This window comes from Phascolarctos cinereus, unplaced genomic scaffold (assembly GCF_003287225.1).
Source record: "Phascolarctos cinereus isolate Bilbo 61053 unplaced genomic scaffold, phaCin_HiC Scaffold_726;HRSCAF=1367, whole genome shotgun sequence".
Classification (NCBI taxonomy): domain Eukaryota; kingdom Metazoa; phylum Chordata; class Mammalia; order Diprotodontia; family Phascolarctidae; genus Phascolarctos; species Phascolarctos cinereus.
The window spans coordinates 317,809,210-317,830,376 of NW_027556098.1; the positions used below are offsets into that span (position 1 = coordinate 317,809,210).

The 21,167-nt window shown below is 44.4% G+C and overlaps 1 long non-coding RNA gene across 4 annotated transcripts in view; it reads right to left on the minus strand.

Annotated features, from left to right (window-relative positions):
• Positions 1-1,551: 1,551 nt before the first annotated feature.
• The window catches only part of LOC110210554 (uncharacterized), a 36,805-nt gene continuing 17,189 nt past the window's right edge, over positions 1,552-21,167 (minus strand). For 2 of the 4 annotated variants that reach the window (XR_013487788.1, XR_002325122.2), the window contains one exon: positions 1,552-9,365. This is a non-coding gene — a long non-coding RNA (uncharacterized LOC110210554). Of the gene's footprint in view, positions 9,366-10,179; positions 11,646-21,167 lie in introns of those variants that run through there. The other 2 variants (XR_013487789.1, XR_013487787.1) reach the window with 2 other exon arrangements.

The following is a 21,167-nucleotide window of genomic DNA, read 5'->3' on the forward strand; positions in this document are numbered from 1 at the left end:
TCCTTATCTGTAAAATGAAGGATTTGGACAAAGTCAGTATTTCCCCAGCTGTTGTCCATAATAAGGGTTCCATGAACAAATAATGACAGTGATATTCCAATGTTAAATATGAAATTATGTATTATAAAAAAACTTGTGGGCGATCTTTTTTTAAATGAAATAACCTTAATTTGTTATGTTTTATACCCCAAATTTCCCAAGCCTCCTTCCCCTTTATGTCTGGGGTATTCCCTGGACCAACAAGTCTAGATCTATCAATAATACTAGTTCTGCTTAGCTCCCAGAGGACAGAGCTGGGGGTCATGGGGGGAAGTTGAAGGGAGTGAGATTTCAGCTTGATGGAAGAAAAACCTTCCAAAGAGGCTGTCTAAAAGTATAATGTGCCCACTGGGGAGGCACTGAGTTCCCTCTCACTGGAGGTCTTCAAACAAAGCATAAATAGCCAATTGCTGGGGAAGGTGAAGCTGGGCCCTCAGTTCAAGTATAGCTTGGTTGGCCTAGATGCCCTGGGAGGTCTCTTGCAACTCTCAAAGTCTGGGATTTCAAATTCAAAAGGTGTCTAGTAACCAAACTGGTCTGATAAACACAGCAAATTCTAATGGAAAAAAAAGAAAAAAACAGGACAAAGAGTCAGGCAGTCTGGATTCAACTGTGGACCACAGGCACACAACTTACCCACTCCAAGTTTCAGTTTTCTCCTCTGTAAAATGGGGATAATATACTCGGTATCACCTTCACAGGGATGTTATGAGCAAGGTGCTTTGCAGACTTTTAGTACAACAGAAACATGAATTGCTATTATCCTTTCTAGCTTAAATGTTCTGTGTTTGAACATTCCATGTCAGAAGGTCTTTAGCCTTAACATTCTAAGGTCACATAAGATCATAACTGCAGATCTGGCAGGGACCAAGTCACCCAGCCCAACCTCTTTCATTTTAGAGATGAGGAAACAGAGGCCCAGAGAGAAGCAGGATCTGAACCCAAGACCTCTAACTCCAAAGTCAGGGCTCTTCCCACTATACTGCACTGCTAACTCAGCTTTAATGTCCCATGCTCTAAGACCCCTTCTGGCTCTGACTGTCTAAGTCCTTTCCAGATCTAAAGTCCTTCTACAGATTCTAAGAGTCCCACGATTCTGCCCTGCCATATGCAATCTCTGTTGTTTTGTACCATCATCATCATCATCATTATTATTATTAACGTGAGATGCGCAAATTTAGAGACATCTACACTCCCAATATTCCTATGGACTATTTGTACCCGTAGAGCCTTCTGAGCTTATATTGGTCCGATTAGCCAGTCAGACACACTGTAACTTGACCCTGACAGGGTGATGTCATTTTTGTCCTGTTAGAGCATGAAGGACAACAATCATAACCACTCAAGTGTTATTAAATTTTTCAGCTGTGCTCATCAGAAAGGACCAGTCTTGCTCATCTCTGGTTCTGCCCCCCTCCCCAAAAGGCCCAGCACATAGATTTCAATGACAGTTGTCTTTTTAACACTATTACTTGGAGAACGCATCTATCTGAATGAATGAGAATCAAGAAATATTTTTAAAGAAAGGTTGCTTTATTATTTTATGATGCAACCTTTTTATTTCTTAAATTCATTAAAAAAATTTTGAGCTCCAAATTCTCTCCCTTCCTCCAGCCTCTCCCTTACTCATTGAGAAGGCAAGCAAGTACACACTTTATACATATGAAGTCATGCAAAACATATTTCCATATTCACCATGTTTCCCCACCCCCCCACCCCCAGCAAGAAAAATAAAGTGAAAAAATATACTTCAGTCTGCACTCAGAGTTCATCAGTTCTTTCTCTGAAGGTGGATGTCGTTTTTTCATCATGAATACTTTGTAATTGTCATGGATCTTTGTATTGATCAAAGTAGCTACATCTTTCACGGCTGATTACTGTTACTGTGTACAACGTTCTCCTGGATCTGCTCACTTCATTTGGCATCAGTTCATGTCGTCCCAGGTTCTTCTGTAACAATCCTGCTGTCATTTCTTGTAGCACAATAGTATTCCATCACAACTACATACCACAACTTATTCAGCCATATCTCAACTGATAGGCATCCCCTCAATTTCTAATTCTTAGGCACCACAAAAAGAACTGCTGCAAATATTTTTGTACACGTACGTCCTTTCCCTTTTTCTTCGACCTCTTTGGGAAAGCACCATTACTTTTAAACAAATCCAGTGACAAGAACTTCTAGCTAATATATCCAGGCAACTAGAGACCCTTTGAGACGGGCTTGAAGAATCCTTCAAGATAAGAGTGACTGACTTACGATTATATCAATTGCTCCCCTAAGTAGGTTAAACATGTATAATAATACAATAATCGCTAAATTTACACAGCACTCTAAGGTTTGTAAAGCACTTTACAAGTACTATCTCTCCCTGGATTACACCATGGATTTGTTTAACAAGCTTTCTTTCCGCAGAAAGAGCAATGGTAAACTTTGGCTGTCTGAATCATAGTGAGTTTATATGAAATTGTATGATTAAACTGAAGTGAAGAACAGTGCCACAACAGAATGCAAGTTCCTTAAAGGGGAGGGTGGACTGTTTTCCCTTTTATCTTTGTACTCCTAGTGCCTAGAACTGTGCTTGGCACATTATACAAATGCTTGCTGACTGATTCATTGATTGGTGCAAATGAGAAGTCAGGAGACCTGGGCTCTATTCCCGGTTTACTCAGCAATTGGACCGGATGCCAGAAGTTTGGCTTTGAGTTCCAGATCTAGTACGTACCAGGCCTGTGATGGTGGCCAAGTCCCTGCTTCTCTCTGAGCTTCAGCTCCTTCATCTACACAAAGGAGGTAATACTCCATTTCCTATCTCTCCCATGGCTGCTGTGCAAATCCGCTGAGAACTCAGACACGCTGGTTCTTTGTAATCGCATAGGGTCACACACATGTGAGCTACTGTTGTTGTTGTTGTTAATGTTATTAGAAGAATTGTGGCATTTCTCCAAGTACACTGTCAGATCCTCATTGGGTCACCACTTGGTATGGCTCCCAGAGTCTGAGGACTGGTCACTTTCTCATAGGGTCAGAGTATAAAGGAGGACTTGCCTTTTAAGACCCCACTGAGGATGTCTCCTAAGAACATTCCATCCTCAATCCTATAAACTATTGCCCAGAGTCTATTGTATGGAAAATGTCATGACCAAGAACCAGACATTCCAGAGTTGGAAGGGACCTCAAGCAATCATCAAACCAGCCCAGACCTGAATAGAAATCCCCTCTACTAATGTCCCTGAAAAAATGGTCTTCCAGTCACTACTCAAACATATCCAATGAGAGAACCTTTTATCTCCATAGACAGCCCATTCCACTTTGAGATAGCTCTGATGGTCAGGAAGTTCATCTTTATATAGTAAGTCAAGTCAATAAGCATTTATTAAGTACCTACTGTTTGTCAGGCACTGTGCTAAGCACTGGGGATATAGAGAAAAGTAATAAACAGTCCCTGCTCTTGACAATACACAAACAGCTACATACAAACATAGTGGATAGAGTGAGGGGCCTGGAGTCAAGAGGACCTGAGTTTAAATTCAATCTTAGACACTTTCTAGCTGTGTGACCATAGGCAAGCCACTTAACCTTGTTTGCCTCAGTTTACTCATCTGCAAAATGAGCTGGAGAAGGAAATGACAAACCACTGCAGTATGACCCCAGATGGGGTCATAAAGGATTGGGCATGGCTAAACATAATGAAGAAAATATATAAAGGATATAAATTGGAGATAATTTCAGAGAGAAGGCACTAAATTAAGGAGGATCGGGAAAGGCTTCTTGCAAAAGGTAGGACTTCAGCTGAGAAGTCAGGAGCCCAAATCTGCTGCCCTATGATTCTTCTTGCCCTCTGTCCCCCAAGTACACACACACACACACACACACACACACACACACACACACACTGCTCCTAATTCAGCACTTTGGAACCACACAGGCTATTCCCACTACCCTGTAACAACAGCCTTTCACAGATGACAAGTGTGTAGTTCTCCTTTATTAACACATATTGATCATTATGTCTTATGTTCCAGTTTTCTTTGTCTTCATAGAAGTGTGAAACTGCATGGTGATTTCAGATTCACCTCAGACAAAGATGGTCTCATCCAAACTCCCATTTTACACATGGGGAAACTGAGGTCTAGAGAAAGGAAGAGACTTTTCCTTCTGGGAGAAATGTCCATTACCCTAAAATCCCCACCCTCCCTGCTGTGACTTGAAGTATTTCATTCTGTCTCACTGGGACTTGGGCAGTGGCCCCCTAACAAGGATTCCTGCCTCATACAGAACCACTGGATTTTGAGCTCTAGGGCCCTGAGAAGTCTAATCCTGTCCCCAAGCTAAGGAGGTGTTTAGGGTAGCCAGCTAAGGAGCATCTACCCTGAATCTTAGATCTAGTCTGGATAAATTCAGAAAGGCTCATTACCAGGCTGCTACAGAACAAGGATTTTTTTTTTTTGCCCACAGCAGTTCACCAAGACCATCCCCTAAGGTATAAGTGCTCAGCATGGGATCAGGCGATTGAAGATCGGGGGGCCATCCAATCTAGCCCTCCTTATTTGGCAGATGAGAAAACTCAGGCTCAGAGATGTTAAGATGCTGACTCAGATCAAACAGGTAGCAGTAGTAGTGTTAGTATTATTAGTATATTAGTGGCAGTTAGTAGTGTAGTAGTAGTAGGTAGAACTGGAATCAAGTCCTCTGACTCCAAATACAAGGTTCCTTTCACTGATCTGACAGCAGCAGATGAAATCACTGGCCTTAAGGTGTTTAAGTGTAACATGATTGGTGCCCTCCACTGATTCTTCCTCCTCCCCAGCCCTCAACCAAGACCCAGGGCCCTGAGGGATTAAGACAAAGGAGAGAGACAATTTGTTGGGGAGATCCAACACCCTAAGATGCTACAAAGTTAAAAGTTAGCTCCTCCACTACAACCCCTCATTTATCAGATGAAGAAGCTGAGGCCAAGAGAGGTGAAAAAGCTTTAGCCTGAGATCACACAGGATTTGAAGTTAGATCTCCTGATTACTCATGTTCCATTAAACCACTATTTGCCTTCAGCTGGGTGGTGCAGTGGGTAGAGGGCTGGGCCTGGAGTCAGGAAGACCTGAATTCAAATATGGACTCAGACATTTACTAGCTGTGGGACCCTGGACAAGTCATTTAAATTCTGCCTGCCTCAGTTTCCTCATCTGAGGCAATAACAACAGATACCTCCCAGGGTTGGTTGTGAGGATTAAATGAGATAGTTGTAAAGCACTTAGCATAGTGCCTGGCACATAGTAGGCATTTAATAAATGCTTCCTTCCCTCCTCTCTCCCTTTTTTCTTCCTCCCCCTTCTCTCTCCATTCTTTCTTCTTTCCTTCCTTCCTCCCTCCATCCCTCCTTCAGTCCCTCCCTCACTTCTTTCCTTCCTCCCCCCTTCCTTCCATTTGCATAGCCTCCTCTGCTCCCTCTCCCTACTCTACCTCCTGAGATGCCCCATACCCTCATTAGGTTCCTTCCTTGGGCAACAGAGGAGAGCCAGAGCCATGAAAGGGATTTTGGAGACTTGGCCCTGACACTAAGATCCTGTGTGACCCTGAGCAAGTAGCTTCTCCTCTCAGAGCTTCAGGGCACTTTCCTTTAGACATCCCTGCCTTGGGAGGAGTAGCCCATCCTCAGCCATCATCTCAGGCCCTCTATGGTCATGCTAGACCTGTGGGTGCCAGAGTGTGGAGGAAAGCAATGGCCTGAGAAGCTTAAGTCTTGGCCCTGCCTCTAAAGGCAACGCATGTATTTTTCTAGGCCTTGGTTTCTTCACCTGTAAAATGAAGAGTTGGACTAAAGGTTGTCTAAGGCCCTTCCCAGCTCTGACAGTCTGTGTTTTAAGGCCCCTTCCAGCTCTGACATTCTTTGTTCTCAGGTCCCTCCTAAGTCTGACATTCTATGATCTAAGGCTCTTACGATCTCTGACATCCCATGTTCTGAGGACTTTCTCAGCTCTGACACTCTATGCTCCAAGCACCCTTTCTACTCTGATGGTCTTAGGAACTGAGAGCCTTGGGTGGGCTGGCTGAATCTGGGTCAAGGATGGAGGGAGCTGGGGCAACTGGACTGATCGGCAGAAAGGAGGAAGTTAAATAGAGTCCTGTGTATTGGGGAATTAAACAGAGTTGGGTGTGTGTGTGTGTGTGTGTGTGTGTGTGTATGTTGGGAGCTGGGAGCGAGGGCAGGGGAGTGTGAGCTCATGGAGCAGACGGAGGTCTGGCCTGGGCTGGCCCTGGAAGATGGGGCCTGCTTGGGTATCGATAGCACAGTCACTCCCGTCATCACCACAATCGTCGCCACAGAGCTGCCCCAACAGACACTCCCCAGATGCTGAAGCCTTAATCCCCTGCGCAGTAAACTCTTGTGATTTCCAAGGCACAATCCCAGGCCCCTTCCATGTGATTAGCAGCCAGGTTCCTCTCCCCTCTTCTGGGCCTGATTTCTATTTTTAACAGCATCTCCATCTGCTATTTTCCATCAAGGAACTAACAGCCTGTGATGGGCCCTGAAGAACGCTGGAGCCCAGGACTAGAAGGATGAATTGAAATGACAGCAAGAGAGGTTTAAGTTAGCCAGTCAAGAAACAGTTATGAAAAGCGCCTACTACACGTCTGGCACTGCACTGTGTGCTGGGGACATAGAGAAAGGTCAAGACCTGTCCCCAGTCTGGTGGGGAAGACAACATGTGGACAAGGAAATAATAAAAGGAAGGCCCTGGAATTAAAAGGGATTGTGAAAGGTGGGATTTTAGCTGGTACCTGAAGGAAGCTGAGGAAGCTGCAAGGTAGAGATGAGGCGGGGAGGCATCCAGGGCATGGGGGACATCTGGGAAAAATGCTTAGTTTGGGAGATAGAACGTTTTGTTCCGGGAACAGTCAGGAGGCTGGTGTAGATGGACGGCAGAGCATGTGGAGGGAGTAAGGTTGAGATGACTGGAAATGGGTTGAGGTGGGGTGAGCAGGTTTGGAAGGGCTTTGAATGCCAAACAGGATTTTGTATTTGATCTTGGAGGTAATAGGGAGCTACTGGAGTTTATAGGGGGAGGGAGGTAACATGGTCAGAAACAAGCTTTAGGAATATTGCTTTGGCAGCTGATCTGACTGCAAAGGAAGCAGAAGAGCGTTTTATATGCACAATCTCATTTGAAGGTCAAAGTAACCCTCTGAGGTAGGTCACCACAGGTTCAGGAATTATTACTTCCATTTTACAGGGGAAGAAATAGAGGCTCATGGAGTCCCCATAAGCATCAAGTAATCTCCAATTTGGAAAGGGCCCGTCTTGTCCCTCCCATCCCTACAAAGGAATGCCTCCATAACATCTCCACAAGTGTCCATCTTGTGCTCACTCAAGGACCTCTTGAGAAGCGGAACCTTCTTTGGGACAGTTCCAGAGGGCACTTAGCACAAGGAAAGGACTGCCCCCTGGGACTCCTCAGCAAGAATCATTTCTCATCTTAAGAATTCAGTTTCCTCCTTTTGTGAAATGAAGGGGTTGATTTAAGTGATCCCTAAGGCTCCTTTCTCAACTTATATAAGAGGGATGGTAGAGCCGCTAGAACCCCAGCATAGGCTCACACCTCACCCCTGGCATTCATCAGCTGTGTGACCCAGGATAAGTCACTGAACTGCTCTAAGCCTTGGTTTCCCCATATGAACAATGAGAATAATAGTACCTATGGGTAGCAGTCGTACCAATCTCAAAGGATCATCTCTCTCCAGGATGCACTCCTGATGCACTCTTGACTCTTTTGGACTTTACCATTCCATGGAAAGTACTCTGGAAGCTTGCTTCACCCCTGGACTTCCCACACTGGAAGTAGTCCAAACCTCCTCGGTCCCTCCCTCTGATTGGCTCCTTCCTCCCAGAACCTCCATTTGAAGGAGAGCACCCAGGGCAGCCGTACCTTCCTTCCTCTCCAGGCTGCCCTCCTGGCCCTCCCAGACTTTTTCTAGAATGCTTCTAGCTGGCTACCTCCATGCTCTGCCCCCCTTTAGCTTCCTTTTATAGGAGGTATTCTCTGACAAGGACACTCTTTGAGGACAGAGACTGTATTTCTTTCTGGTTATGCTTAGTTTCTCAGTGCTTAGCACTTAATAAATGCTTGTTGACTTGGCTGGGTGTAGGATGAAATAATGGGCATAAAATGCTCTGCAAAATTTTGAAGTGCTATCTGAAAGTCAGCTAGCATTCTTATTCCCTTCCCATTGATGGGAGGGTCCCCCCTCCTCTAAATACCCAAAGTCCTGGTCTGAGGGCTGTGGGACTAGGAGACAAGAACAGGCAGTGAGGTACAGTAGGGGGTGACTGGACACACGGAGTGACTGAGAGTGAGGAGTCGGCATGACTGAGGAAGAATGGTTGTGGCATTGACAACGAGCACGTTTAGAAGAGGGGTGGCTTTGGTGGGGGAGAAAAATAAATGATTTTGGAAATGTGAAGTTTGACACACCTATGGGATACCCACCTTGAACTGTCTAATGGATAGCTGGTGATGCAGGATTGTAAATCAGGAGAGAGCCTAGGACTAAACATATAGATGTAAAGATGATAACTGAATCTATGGGAGCTGGTGAGGGAAGGGAGGGAGAGAGAGGGAGAGAGAAATGAGGCCTCTCTAATAACAAAGAAAAACAATTAAGCACAGCCAATCTATTCAATGCCAGTGTTTGACAGTGGATGAAACACTCTCCACCCTGTAGCACAGCCCTTCCCATTTCTCTTGAAAAGAAGGAGGCGTGTTTCCCCCAACCAAGAGTGGTCTGTTGTTTACATTATAATAGACATATAATCATGGGTCACACGTACATTCTGGCCCCACTCTCTCAAGACCAGGTTGAGTACATGGCCCCCTCAAGGCTCTAGGGGACCCGGAGGGGTTTGTGGGGTTCTTTCTTCTCCACCGCCATGGGCTCAAGCCACCACCATCTGCATTCCTCATTGCTAGGGGCCAGTGACTAGCTCGCATTTCCATTTAACCATTTAACACTGGCTGGCTTTTATAAAAATATGTTAACTTCAAAGATATGTCAAGAATAAATATACAGCCATTTCCTCCAGGGCATACTCTCCCCTACACCATCTAAGTCTCCAGGAAAATAGTCTTAAAACTTAGCTAAGTTCTTACATGACATTTGTCTCACCAAGTTCGAGCCTAGATTTGACGTGGCTGCCCTCCACTGGGCCAGGGACTTGAATGTCACTCCCAAAATGGCTCCTTGGGGCATCAGTACTGCACTAGCTGCAAAACCCAGGTTGGATCTGACTCCCATTTTCCTCCAAGGTCTGAGACTCCACTCACTTCACCTAGAATTTAAAAAATAAAATAAAATAAAACAGACAAACAAACAAACAGACGAGGACAAGGACTATGTGAGTAAAAGAATCCCTAAGATCCCCCAGACACAAATAGAGCAAAGTGATGGTAAAGCTGACTCAGGTCTTTTTGAAAAAGGCTTCCTCCCTGGTAGCTGACCACCAGGAACCAGTTACACAATGTCCATGGATGCTCTACAGTCTCCTTCAAGCCACTACCCTTATCTGTCATCATGATTCTCCCAGAAGCCATCTTCCCAGACTTCTCTACATGGAGAGGTCTGTTCACGCACCACACGTTGTTCAATTTTTCCAGTCACGTCTGATTCTTTGTCACCCCATTTGGAGTTTTTTTTGGACAAAGATACTGGAATGGTTTGCCATTTCCTTCTCTAGCTCATTTTACAGATGAGGAAACTGAGGCAGACAGGGTTAAGTGACTTTCCCAGGGTCACACTGCTAGTAAGTGTCTGAGGCCAGATTTGAACTCAGATCTTCCTGACTCCAGGCCAGGGGCTCCATCCACTGTGCCACCTAGCTGCCCATGCACCATACCCCCTTTATAAATGTAAACTGAAATAACATTGTCTCTGCTTGCTTTATTCTGCATAAGTTTGTATAAGCCTTCTAATGTTTCTCTGAATTCCTCATCTTTGTTGTTTCTTACTGCACAATAATTTTCCATGACATTCACATGTTACAGTTTGGTCATTCCCAACTCATGGGCATTCACTTTGATTCTAGGTTTGTTTCTTGTTTTTAGAACACAAAAGGGGTTCCAGCCCATCGTCTCTTTCCAAGTTACCTTCCATATTCTAGGTATATCATGTCACATCTTGGAGGAATCTTAAAAGATAGATTATGTTTTCTTGCTCTCTCAGTGGTGGTGGTGAGGAGAGCTGGGAGAGAGGGAATGTAGATCTGAAAATAAAATTAAATCAAAGAAAGAGATTGATTATGTATTATCTGAATAGACTTTGAGATATGGAAGGTAATGTTGGAAGTGGAGGGCCCTGAGAACATAGGATATCAGAGCTGAAAGGTACCTTAGATGCCATCCAGCTCAACATCTTCATGTAACAGAGAAGGAAATCTGACCAAGAGAGGTAGAGTGGCCTGTCCAGGGTCCTACAGGGCATTGGTGTCAATCACGATTCTGGGCTTTGGTGAATCAAGCTGCTTCCTCTTTGGCCAGCCTGATGCTCCAGCAGTTTTCCTTTTCTAAGCACATGCTGACAAAGGAGTGGCAGGGAGAGATGAACCCTGATGAGGACCAGTGAGCAGGAAGAACGTGGGCCAGGAATTCAATTCAAATAATTTTACTTATCCTAGTGAAGATCTCTAGTGACAGAGAGAACTCACTGCTTGCTGATGCCACCCATTCCTCTTCCGGTCAGCTCTGCATCTTAGGAGGTTTTTTCTTGGATAAAGAGGAAATCTGCTTCTGAAGCTTCTACCCATTGTTCCCAGCTCTTCCTTCTGACACAATGCAGGACAAGTCTACTTCCTTGTTCACTTGACAGGCCTGCAATACTTGAAGACAGCTGTCAGGTCCCTATCCTGAATCTTCTCTAGGCTGAAATTCCCAGTTCCTCTGACTAGGATCCTCCTTTGTTATGGTCTTCTGTCCTTTACTGTTCACTTTCACTGGGATGCACCCCACTTTGTCAGTCCTTCCTAAAATGTGGTACCTAGGACTGGACACTGTATGTGTGTCTAAATGTTGTTTCCCAAATTTTTCTAATGATTTCTTGACCCACAGCCTTTGCTCACATTGTTCCTTATAACTTCTGTCTGCCTGTACAACATGGGCCTCCTCTTACCTTCTCATCATCCACCTTTTTCTCTCCACTCACAAAGTCACAACCTGTAGCCCCCTAAACGGTATCCCTCCCTGTCTCTCTTCTCTCCAAGCCATACTCTGCATGGCTGTCAAAATAATCGTATTAAAGCAAAAGTCTGACCATTTCACTCCATTGCTCAAGAAGCTTTAGTGGCTCCCTGTCACTTGTAGGATTAAATGCACATGTTTTAGGGTAGCGGTTAGAGCCCTCCACAGTCTGGCTCTCCCATGTGCCTTTCCAGATTTATTTCATGTTACTTCTCTTCTTGGACTCAAAGCCTCATCCAAACTGGCCTGCTAGCAGTTTCCAAAACTAGATATTCCAGCTCCTGCCCTTCCTCTTTGCTGCTGTCCCCTAAAATTCTTAGCTTCCTTCTAAGCCCAGCTCAGTTGCTACTTCCAAAAGGAAGCTTTTCTTGATCTCTCCCCATCCTCACACACACACACACACACACACACACACACCCCTCACTCCTTAGTGCTCTCCTCAAATTTTTCTTTTCTTTACTCATCTGTTTAGCTATTCTATCCTCCACTGGAATACCAGTCCTTTGGTTCGTAGAGATTGCTTTTTGTTTTTTGCCTTTGTATTCCTAGCACCCAGGCCAGTGTCTTCCATCTAGTAGGTACTTAATAAATGTTTAATGACTTAACCAAAAAGGTCCTGGTCCCATCCCCACCTGTTGAAATCTTAGCCATCCTTCAATGCCAGTTTCTGAATGCCTCTGCTGCAAATGATGCCTACCCTGACCTCCACCCCATTCTCACTGCATTAATTGGATTTGTCATTAGATAGTTTTCCATTATAACTCTTGATGTCTATATCTCTTCATCTGTACTAGAATGCAAGGGTGGAGGTCCAGTCTAATTAAGGGGGACTTGAAGTTACAACACCTGACTTCAAATCTCAGCTCTGCCACTTACTTACTTATGTGACCTTGGGCAAGTCACTTACCTCTATGGGTCTCAGTTTCCTCATTTGTAAAATGATGGGGTTGGATTAGATTACCTCCAAGGTCCCCTCTAGCTTTAAATCTATGGGGATTCTTAGTAGAGTGTAAAGTTCAGTTATCAGTGCAATGCACTGGATTTGGATTTGCTGCTGTTCAGTCGTGTCTGACTTTTCATGATCCCGTTAGGGGTTTTCTTGGCATAGAATACTCCAGCTAATTTTACAGATTAGGAAACTGAGGCAGAGTTAAGTGACTTGCCCAGGGTCACACAGCTAGTAACTGTCTGAGGCCAGATTTGAACTCAGGAACATGCACTCTATCCATTGTGCCACCTGGCTGCCTCTAGGCAAGGCCTTGAACTCAAAAAATGCTTGTTGAATGAACAAATATTTTTATTTGGTCTCATTTTATTTAATGAAAAGGGAAAGGGAAGGGGAAAGAGGAAGAGAAAAAGCATTTATACAGTGCCTACTATGTGCCAGGTTCTATGCTAAACACTTTTTACGGATATTTCATTTGATCCTCATAGCTACTCTGGGAGGTAGGTGTTATTATATTATATGCCCATTTTATGGTTGAGGAAACTGAGGTTAAGTGGCTTGCCCAGAATCACGCAGCTATCTTAAGCCAAAAGAGACCTTTGGCAACAACTCACATTTCTATTAATGCAAAATGTTTGCAATTGGCTCTTCTCACAAAAATATCCACGGAAGGGTGGTGGAATAGCAAGAACATTAGATTTGGAGACAGGGGGCCTGGTTTCAAGACCTATGTGACCTTGGGCAAGTCACTTAACTTTTCTAGGACTCAGGTTCCACATCTGTGAAGTGTCAGGAAGAGGTCAACGAAGAGCCAGCCAGGTCCCAGACTCCAGGGACCTGAAGCTAGAGTCTGAGACCAGGACTTTAGCATTTGGTATGAGGCTGAGACTGGGCCAGCCTGAGTCATCTTCCCAACTTGTAGGACAACTCCCCTGTTTGTCCAGATCCCCTTCAAGGCTTCTGGTCCATGGGATCCACCCAAGGCAGAATAACCAGCAGGACAATATGTGACCCCATTGCTTTGTATCTGGGGAAGGGCCATGAGAGCCAATGACCAGGGGAGAGAGGGAAGCTTCCAGGCTGAACCTTCAGCTCAGGAATCCCACATCTAAGCAAAAGAAAATTTTTTACTGAGTAGAATGAAGGGAGAGAAGAAAGGAAAGGAAAGGAATGGATAGGATGGAAGGGAAGGGAAGGGAAGGGAAGGGAACAGAAGAGGAAAAAAGGGAAGGGAAGAAAAGGGAAGGAAGGGGAAAGGAAGGGAAGGGAAAAGGAAGGGAAAAGGGAAGAAGGAAGGAAAGAAAGAAGGAAAGGATGGAGGGAAGGAGGGAGAGTGGAAGGAAAATGGAAGGAAGGAAGGAATGAAGAGAGAGGAAAATGGAAGGAAAGGAGGTAGGGGAAGGGAGGATGAGATGGAGAGAGAAAAGAAGGGAGGGAGAAAGAAAGATGAAAGAGGAGGGAAAGAAAGGAATGACAGAGAAAAAAGGAGGGAAGAGAAAGAAAGCAAAGAGGGAAGGAAGTAAATGTATTTGTTAAGCAGTTATTATATGCTAGGAACTTTACAAATATCTCATTTGGTCCTTGCAACAACTCTGGAAGGTAGGTGCTATTATTATTCCTAATTTACAGTAGAGGAAACTGAGGCAGACAGAGGGCAAATGATTTGCTCTGGACCGCACAGCTAGTAAGTATCTGTCTTTCTGAGTCCAGGTGTAGTATTCTATCCACTGTATGACCTAACTATCTCCAAAGGAAGAAAGGGAGGAAAGAAAGAAGGCAGGTAGTCAGAGAAGGAGACAAAGAGGAAGGTAGGGGAGGGAAAGAAGACAGGAAGGAATTGATGAAGGGAGGGAGGGAAGGAGGATAGGAGGAGAGGAAGGGAAGAGAAGGAAGAAAAAAAGGGAAAGAGGAAGGGAGAGAAGAAAGAAAAGGAAAACAGAAAGGAGGCTAAAAAAGAAAGCAAGGGGGGAAAGGAGAGAAAAAAGTAAGGACAGAGAGGAGGGAAAGAAGTAAGAGAAAGATAGGAAACAGAATAAGGAAAAGGGAAGGGAGAAGAAAAGGATAGAAAATAGGAGAAAAAGCAATGAAAGAAGAAAGAACAGTCAGTCAGTTCATCAGGCTGAGGCCCAAGGAGTGGTCCAAGGGGAAAGAGCTGAATGAGGCCAAGAAGCTGGATTCTGGCTCACATCACAGAAGGCCAGAAGCGTGCTTGGCCGAAAGGAGCCCAGGAATGCTTTCACCTCGGGATATTTAAGGGGTGGGAGGGCTGGCTCAGGCAGTGAATAGGGGGCTAGGCTAGGAAGGCAGGTCTTTTATCTTTGGACAGCTGAGGCGCCGCCAGAATCCCTGGAAATAGCCTTAGCCATCACTCTCTTCTCTCAGAAGAGGCATCGAGGATGAACAGAGGTGGTTTTTCCTAGGAATGAACATCTCATTCACTCCTGCGTGAGTCTGGGCTTATAGATTTAATCTGGGAGGGATCTGGGAAATCATTTAGCACATCCCCCCTTAATTTATTTTAATTTTAAAAAATAATTTCAATTTTTAAAAATTTTCATCTTGACAACCAACAAAAAGAACATTTTCATATACAAAGAACAGAAAAAGGACTGAAACCCGAATCTCTTTTATATACAGACTTTTAAAAAAAGCACATAATAGATTCGATGCTTTAGTTTCAAAGTTCTCCCATTTGTTTATGCATTAAAAAATGCTTCAATGATTTTTTTTCTTTCTTTTTTGGGGACGGCATCATCATCGCCAGGAGCTGTTTGGTGACACCAACTGTTGTTTCCTCCACCAGATGGTGAGGTCCTTAGGTGGAAGGACCGTGTGTTTGCCTTTCTTTGCATCCCCAGAGCTTAGTAGAGTGCTGGGCACATAGCAGGTGCTTAATAAATGTTTGCTGAACCTAATCTCTCTCTTCCTCAAGTTAAAAAAAAAACCAAACCTTCTCTTGTAACAAACAGACATATACAGAGTTAAACAAAACAAATCCTCATATTGGCCCTGCCTGAAAATGTTGCCTCATTCTGTACCTCAAGTCTATTACCTCTCTGTAAGTAAGTGTAACCTCCTCATTTTAGAGAGAAGTGATTTGCTCAAAGCCAAGAGTCAGGGAAGGGCAGCTAGGTGGCTCAGTGGGAAGAGTACTGGGCCTAAAGTCAGGAAGATCTGAGTTCAAATTTGGCCTCAGACACATAATAGGTGTGTGACCCTGGACAAGTCACTTCACCCTGTTTTCCTCATCCATAAAATGAGCTGGAGAAAGAATGGCAAACAAGTCCATTTTGCCAAGAAAACCCCCCAAAGGGATCACAAAGAGTTGGACATGACTGAAAATGACTAGACAACAGTACAAACAAGTTTGATGAAGCTAAACATTACATATTTGAAGGCAGTCTTTGCAAATCTTTTCTTTTCTAGGATAAATATAAAAATAAACAAGAGTCAGGGAATAGATGAGAACTTCTCTGGTCTTGGGTTCCTATTGCCTTCAACAGCCTGAGTCATGGGATTAAGCACATAACATGGTCCATCCCTCAGAAAAAAAACAACAAAAAATGAACAACTAGTCATGGTACAGGAGTCAAGTCTCTCCAGCCAGAACATCAACTTCCCAAGGGCAGAGATTATATCTCCTCCTTCTGTTCTCTCATCTCCCATGGAACAGAATCCCTAAGACTTGCTGACGGAGTAACTGGTCATTCCCATCATCATCAATAATAATAGACCCACCTGGATGGGGATGTGAGTTCTGAAAGGGAACTTAGAACAGACTGTTGGAACTAGAAGGGACCACAGAACAAGAGAATATAGAATGCCCTATGTCATAGCTCAAAGGAACCTTTACACATAGACCAGAAAATATCAGGGCTCTAAGGAATCTTAGCATTTACAGTGTTAGGACAGAATATTGGGAGTGTCAAAGTTGGAAGGGACCGTAGAACATACACTGTTTCAGTGAGGAGGGGCCTTCAGATCATCTAATCTGACCCCTTCATCTGAGAGAAAAGGAAACTGAGGCCCAGAGAAGGGATATAGCCAAGAATCACATAGAAAGCCAACAACTGTTTAGGACAAAAATCAAGGTCTTAGGATACTGGATCCATCAAAGAATCAGTTGAATAAAAGAGAGAAGATTGGTCCTTTCAGTAAGACCCTCTACAGAGCGTTGGGCCCCCCAGAAATAATCATGTCTGCTTATGGGCAGGGCCAGAAAACCCTGTTCACCCAGAAGAGGGACTGGTCTGCCCAGGTTCAGGACTGGGGAGAGGCCAGGAGGGTGGATTTGCTGGGCTGGTCACTGGTCTTGAGAAAGCCAGGGCTGGAGGCAGCCCAACCAGTATGGCTCAGACCCTCTCTTGCCAGTGATTTAGTGACTCTCATAAGCTCTTTCAGAGCCAAAAGGAAAGAGGAGGCAGGGCTATTTTTTGAAATGACCTTAGCTCTGGGCAGTTACATGATGGAAACTGCTATCCTGACGTCATCTGGTACAGACGCCTCCCAACGGGACACACACTCTGGTCACCATTACCAGCACTTCATATATAGGGCTGGGCCCATTTAGGATACACTTTCTGCTTGTCTCTCTCTCTCCCCACCCCTCATCTCCCCTCCTCCTCATGGGACATGTCTGACACTATTCCCCTCTCCACCCCCTACCTCAAGCCTGTGCTCAGACAGTGTGGGGGTGGGGTGGGGGGAGACAGTAGAGAAGTAATTCCTGCCTTTAGGAGCTCGCTGCCTCTGGGACTGTGGGGAAATGATTTTACAGTCCCGGTGACTCAACTTTGGACATCCTCCTTCCAACCTCTGTGCCTCAGTGTCCTCCTCTGTCAAATGGGTGTCTTAATCCTTACTCTGTCTTTCTCAGTCAGTCAATAAACATTTATTAAGCACCTACTATGTGCTAGGCACTGTGCTAAGTGCTGGGGATACAAAAAGAGGCAAAAGAAAGTCCCTGCTCTCAATCTGGGTTATCATGAGGATCAAATTAAATAAGAGATTTAAAGCACTGTATAACCAACAAAACCAATACAATGGGAGGGCACAGATCTAGAGTGAGAAGCAACGTCAGAGGCCAACCCTTTCTTATTTTTACAGATGAGGAAACCAAGGCCCGGGGGAGGTAGGTGGTACTAGAGGTGGTATGAATCAGAGGCAAGATGCCAACCCAGGCTCTCTGACTCTGAAGCCAGGGCTCCTCCCTCTGTATTACATTGCCCCCAGAGAGGTGACTATTATTCTTACCTCTGAGCCCCTGGCCAGGTAGGCTCAGGTGCAGAATGGAGATGAAAGGGCTCCATGACATGTGATGTGTTGGACAAAGACAAGCTCTGATGACACTGGAACTGTGGAGCTCAGAGATCTGGAGGATAACTTAGAAACCAAACCCCCTCATGTTACAGATGAAGAAACCTAGCCCAAGTGACTTGCCTACAGTCATACAGGAGGTGGTGGCCAAGCTGGGGTTCAAACCCCAAGGAAGGGGAGCCCACTCGCTTCCTCCCACGGCAGCTCATTCCACCCTTGTACAGCTCAGAATGTTAAGGAGGGCCCCCGTGGCCATCCCCAGCAAAGCCAGATCTGCCTCTCTGCATCCACTGCTCCCGGGTCTGACCCTGGGGGCCAAGCAGAAGCAGCCTAACCTCTCTTCCATTTGACAGCCCTGCAGATACTGGAACACAAATACATCTCCTTGCAAGGGTCCTCTTCTTCAGCCTCCACATCCACAAGTCGTTCAACCGACCCTCATAGGAATCATCTTTGAGACCCTCCATCCTGTTTGGCCTTCTCTGGACACTCTCACATTTACCAGTGACCTCCCTGATGACAACACTCAGATAAGGGGAGAACAAGGCAGTGCTATAACATCCTGGTACTACACATTGTACTTCTCATTGTACCTGGTGATCCAAGACACCATAAATCTGTGTTTTTTAGTTGCCATATTGTTAACAAATATTGAGCTTGCGGTCCCCTAGAAACCCCAGATTCTTCTCTTTTTTTAGATGAACTGATGTCTAGGCATATGTCTCATATTATACTTATGAAGCCAATTCTTTTTGGAACCCAAATATGTGACTTTACATTTATCTTTACTGAATATTATCTTGGGAGATTTGGGCTGAGCTCATGGGACTATAGATCTAGAGATGGAAGAAACATCTAGTCCAACCCCTCATTATAGCTAAAGCCCAGGAAAGTTAAGTCGCTTGACTAAAGCCACATTGATAGGTAATAAGCATATGATGTGGGATTTGAACCCAGGTCCAGAGCTAGCCAGTTGAGCTTTTTTTTTTTAGACCCTAACTCTGTCATCCAGTGTCTTAGCTATACTTTCTAGCATTGGGTTTTCTGCAAATCTGAGAAACATGCCATCTAATGTCCTTATCCAAATCATTGATAAAAAACAATATTAAGTAGCACAAGGACAAGCACAGACCCCTATGGCATTCCACTGGAGATCTCTATCCAAGCTGACCTCCACCTATCAGTGGCTTCTCTTTAGAGACAGTCATTCCCCCAGTTCTAATCCACCTCACTGGACTATGTTCTGGACCAGATTTCTCCCTCTTGTCCACAAGAATAACATGAGAGCCTTTCTTAAACTCCTGGATAAAATCTAGATAAACAGCACCTTCAGTATGTCCCTAGAATCCCTGTCAAAAATAGACACAAGATTAGTTTGGCAGGACTTGTCTTTGACAGAGCCATGCTGGCTCTTGGAGATCACCACTTTCTCTCCTAGTTGTTCACAAATCAACCCTTTCATGAAGTGTTCTCTAATCTTTATCAAGAATCAGTATCAAACCTCATTGGCTTGCCACCTGCAGATTCCTTTTTCCTTTTTCTTTTTGAAAATCTCAGTAATATTTCCCCATGGTCTTTGTAATGTGGCCCACTGATAGCAGCTCAGCGGTGATCCCAGCTCTTTCCGGACCTGGGCCATGGTTCACTTGGTGACTTGAGCTTCTGAGGATGGCAAGAGGAGCATCTACTGTTTCTCTACTTGGCATTGAGCTTCCCTCTTAGCCATTTTTGGTCCATCTTCTCCAGGCCAAGACCAGGGACACAGAGAGTTTGCAGCTCAATTTATTCTTCCTTCCCCTCTGTCCCCTATTTTCTTTTCCACTGGGATAGTTCCCTTGGGACCTTTGACTTGATAAAAGTGAATGACATTCATATTGACCTTGACAGGGTCAAGCTTGTTTCAGGAATAAAAGGGCTAAAAAAGAGTGGTGTGATCATAAATGTTTAACAACTGGCTCTGAACAAGAGCAGAGGTAGGTGGGAAGGAGGTTCCTATGACTCTTGATTAACTTTATTAAATATTAATTTTTAAACTAATTTATATTGAATTATTAACACTTTCTCTATCTTTTTCTTAAGTTTAGACAATCAATAAAACAATAAATCAAGCCTTGATTTGTAGTGTTTGCTGACTGCTGAAGTATAAATGTTCACACTGAAAGTTTAACAACCAGCTCTCTGCTGGCACCCCTTAGCTAAATGGCATATGACAAGTCTCTCTTTCCCCACCTCTAATGGAAGGAAATGGAGGGAGGGAGTAGTGGAAAAGAGAGACAGAAGGAAGCAATCTACTAATTTGTCTCCTGAGGGCACTGGAGGCAAACATGGCTGAAAGCTTAAATTCGAAAATGGAATTTTGCTCATTAAAAAATAATTTTAGATAAAGAATTTGCATTCTCTGCCCCCTAAAATGACCTTGGGCTTTGATAGGTGAGTTTTTGCTTTACTTTGCCCAGAACCAGCCCTCCTACCTGACTGCCCAGTATCCAGCTCCAAACCATGTTGCCCACTTTTACCCAGAGCCATCAATACCCCAAATCCAGGTCTTTTAATTTCAGTGTCAGTGTTCCTCCCACTACACCAAGTTGTGTGGGGTGGATAAGGGTAAATTTCCCTTCATTCATTTCAATAAGTGCTGTTGACAAAGTATTGTACTTGGAGGGCAGGTATCAGGGTTTGGAATATAGGCTATTTAATTTACTCTTTTGTGTGACCTGGGGCTAATCACTTCCCTTCCCCAAGCCTATGTTCTCATCTGTAAAATGGGAGCAAGAATTGTTGGCAGATGCTGCATTTGGCATGGGGTGACCTGGATTCGAATCCAGGCTCTGTTACTTCCTAGTGATGTGACCTTGGGTCTCTGATGCTATGAATACTGCCCTGACTACCTTCCGTGAAAGTGCCCAAGCGAAAACAGCAGACAAGCTGTAGCTGTAGCTACAAGGTGAAGGATGCCAGAGGGGCCTCAGATTTCAAGAGCCAGCAAGTTGTGCATCCAGTGGCTTTCAATAGGATAGTTAAGTGGGGCTGAATGGAAGAGGGGTGACTTCTTTTTTCTTTCAAGCTATGAATGAAAGAGAGGAAAAAAGTTTACAGTTATCTGCTAAAGTTGAATAGCAACAACAAGGCCATTCGGGCAGACTACTGTTTCTATTTTAAGTGACAGTGTCTGTGTTGGATGTTTTTTGCTTAATTGTTTTACTTTGTCATAAGGTAGGGCTAGGAGGGGGAAATCACAGAATTTGAGAATTGGAAGGGACCTCAATGGCAACCTAGGCTAACCCACAAAAATGAATGGGATGTAAAGACAAGATGTATCGATAAAACTTTTTTTTAAAAAGTCTAATGAAGGGACTTCTGGGAGCAGGGCCAAGATGGCAGAGTAGAGAAAGCACTCAACTTAGCTCTCCCAACATTCCCCTCCAAACAACTTTAAAATAATGACTCAAATCAAATTCTGGAATGGCAGAGCTAACAAAAGGTCAGAGTGAGTGAGACATTCTTCTAGCTCAAGACAACATAGGAAGTTGGAAAGAGAAATCTTTGACATGGGGGAGGAGGCTGGCCTGGAAACAACATGGATGAAACATGAGTGAGGGGACTAGGTAGTCGTGACAGAAATAGCAGCAGCTTTGGAAGC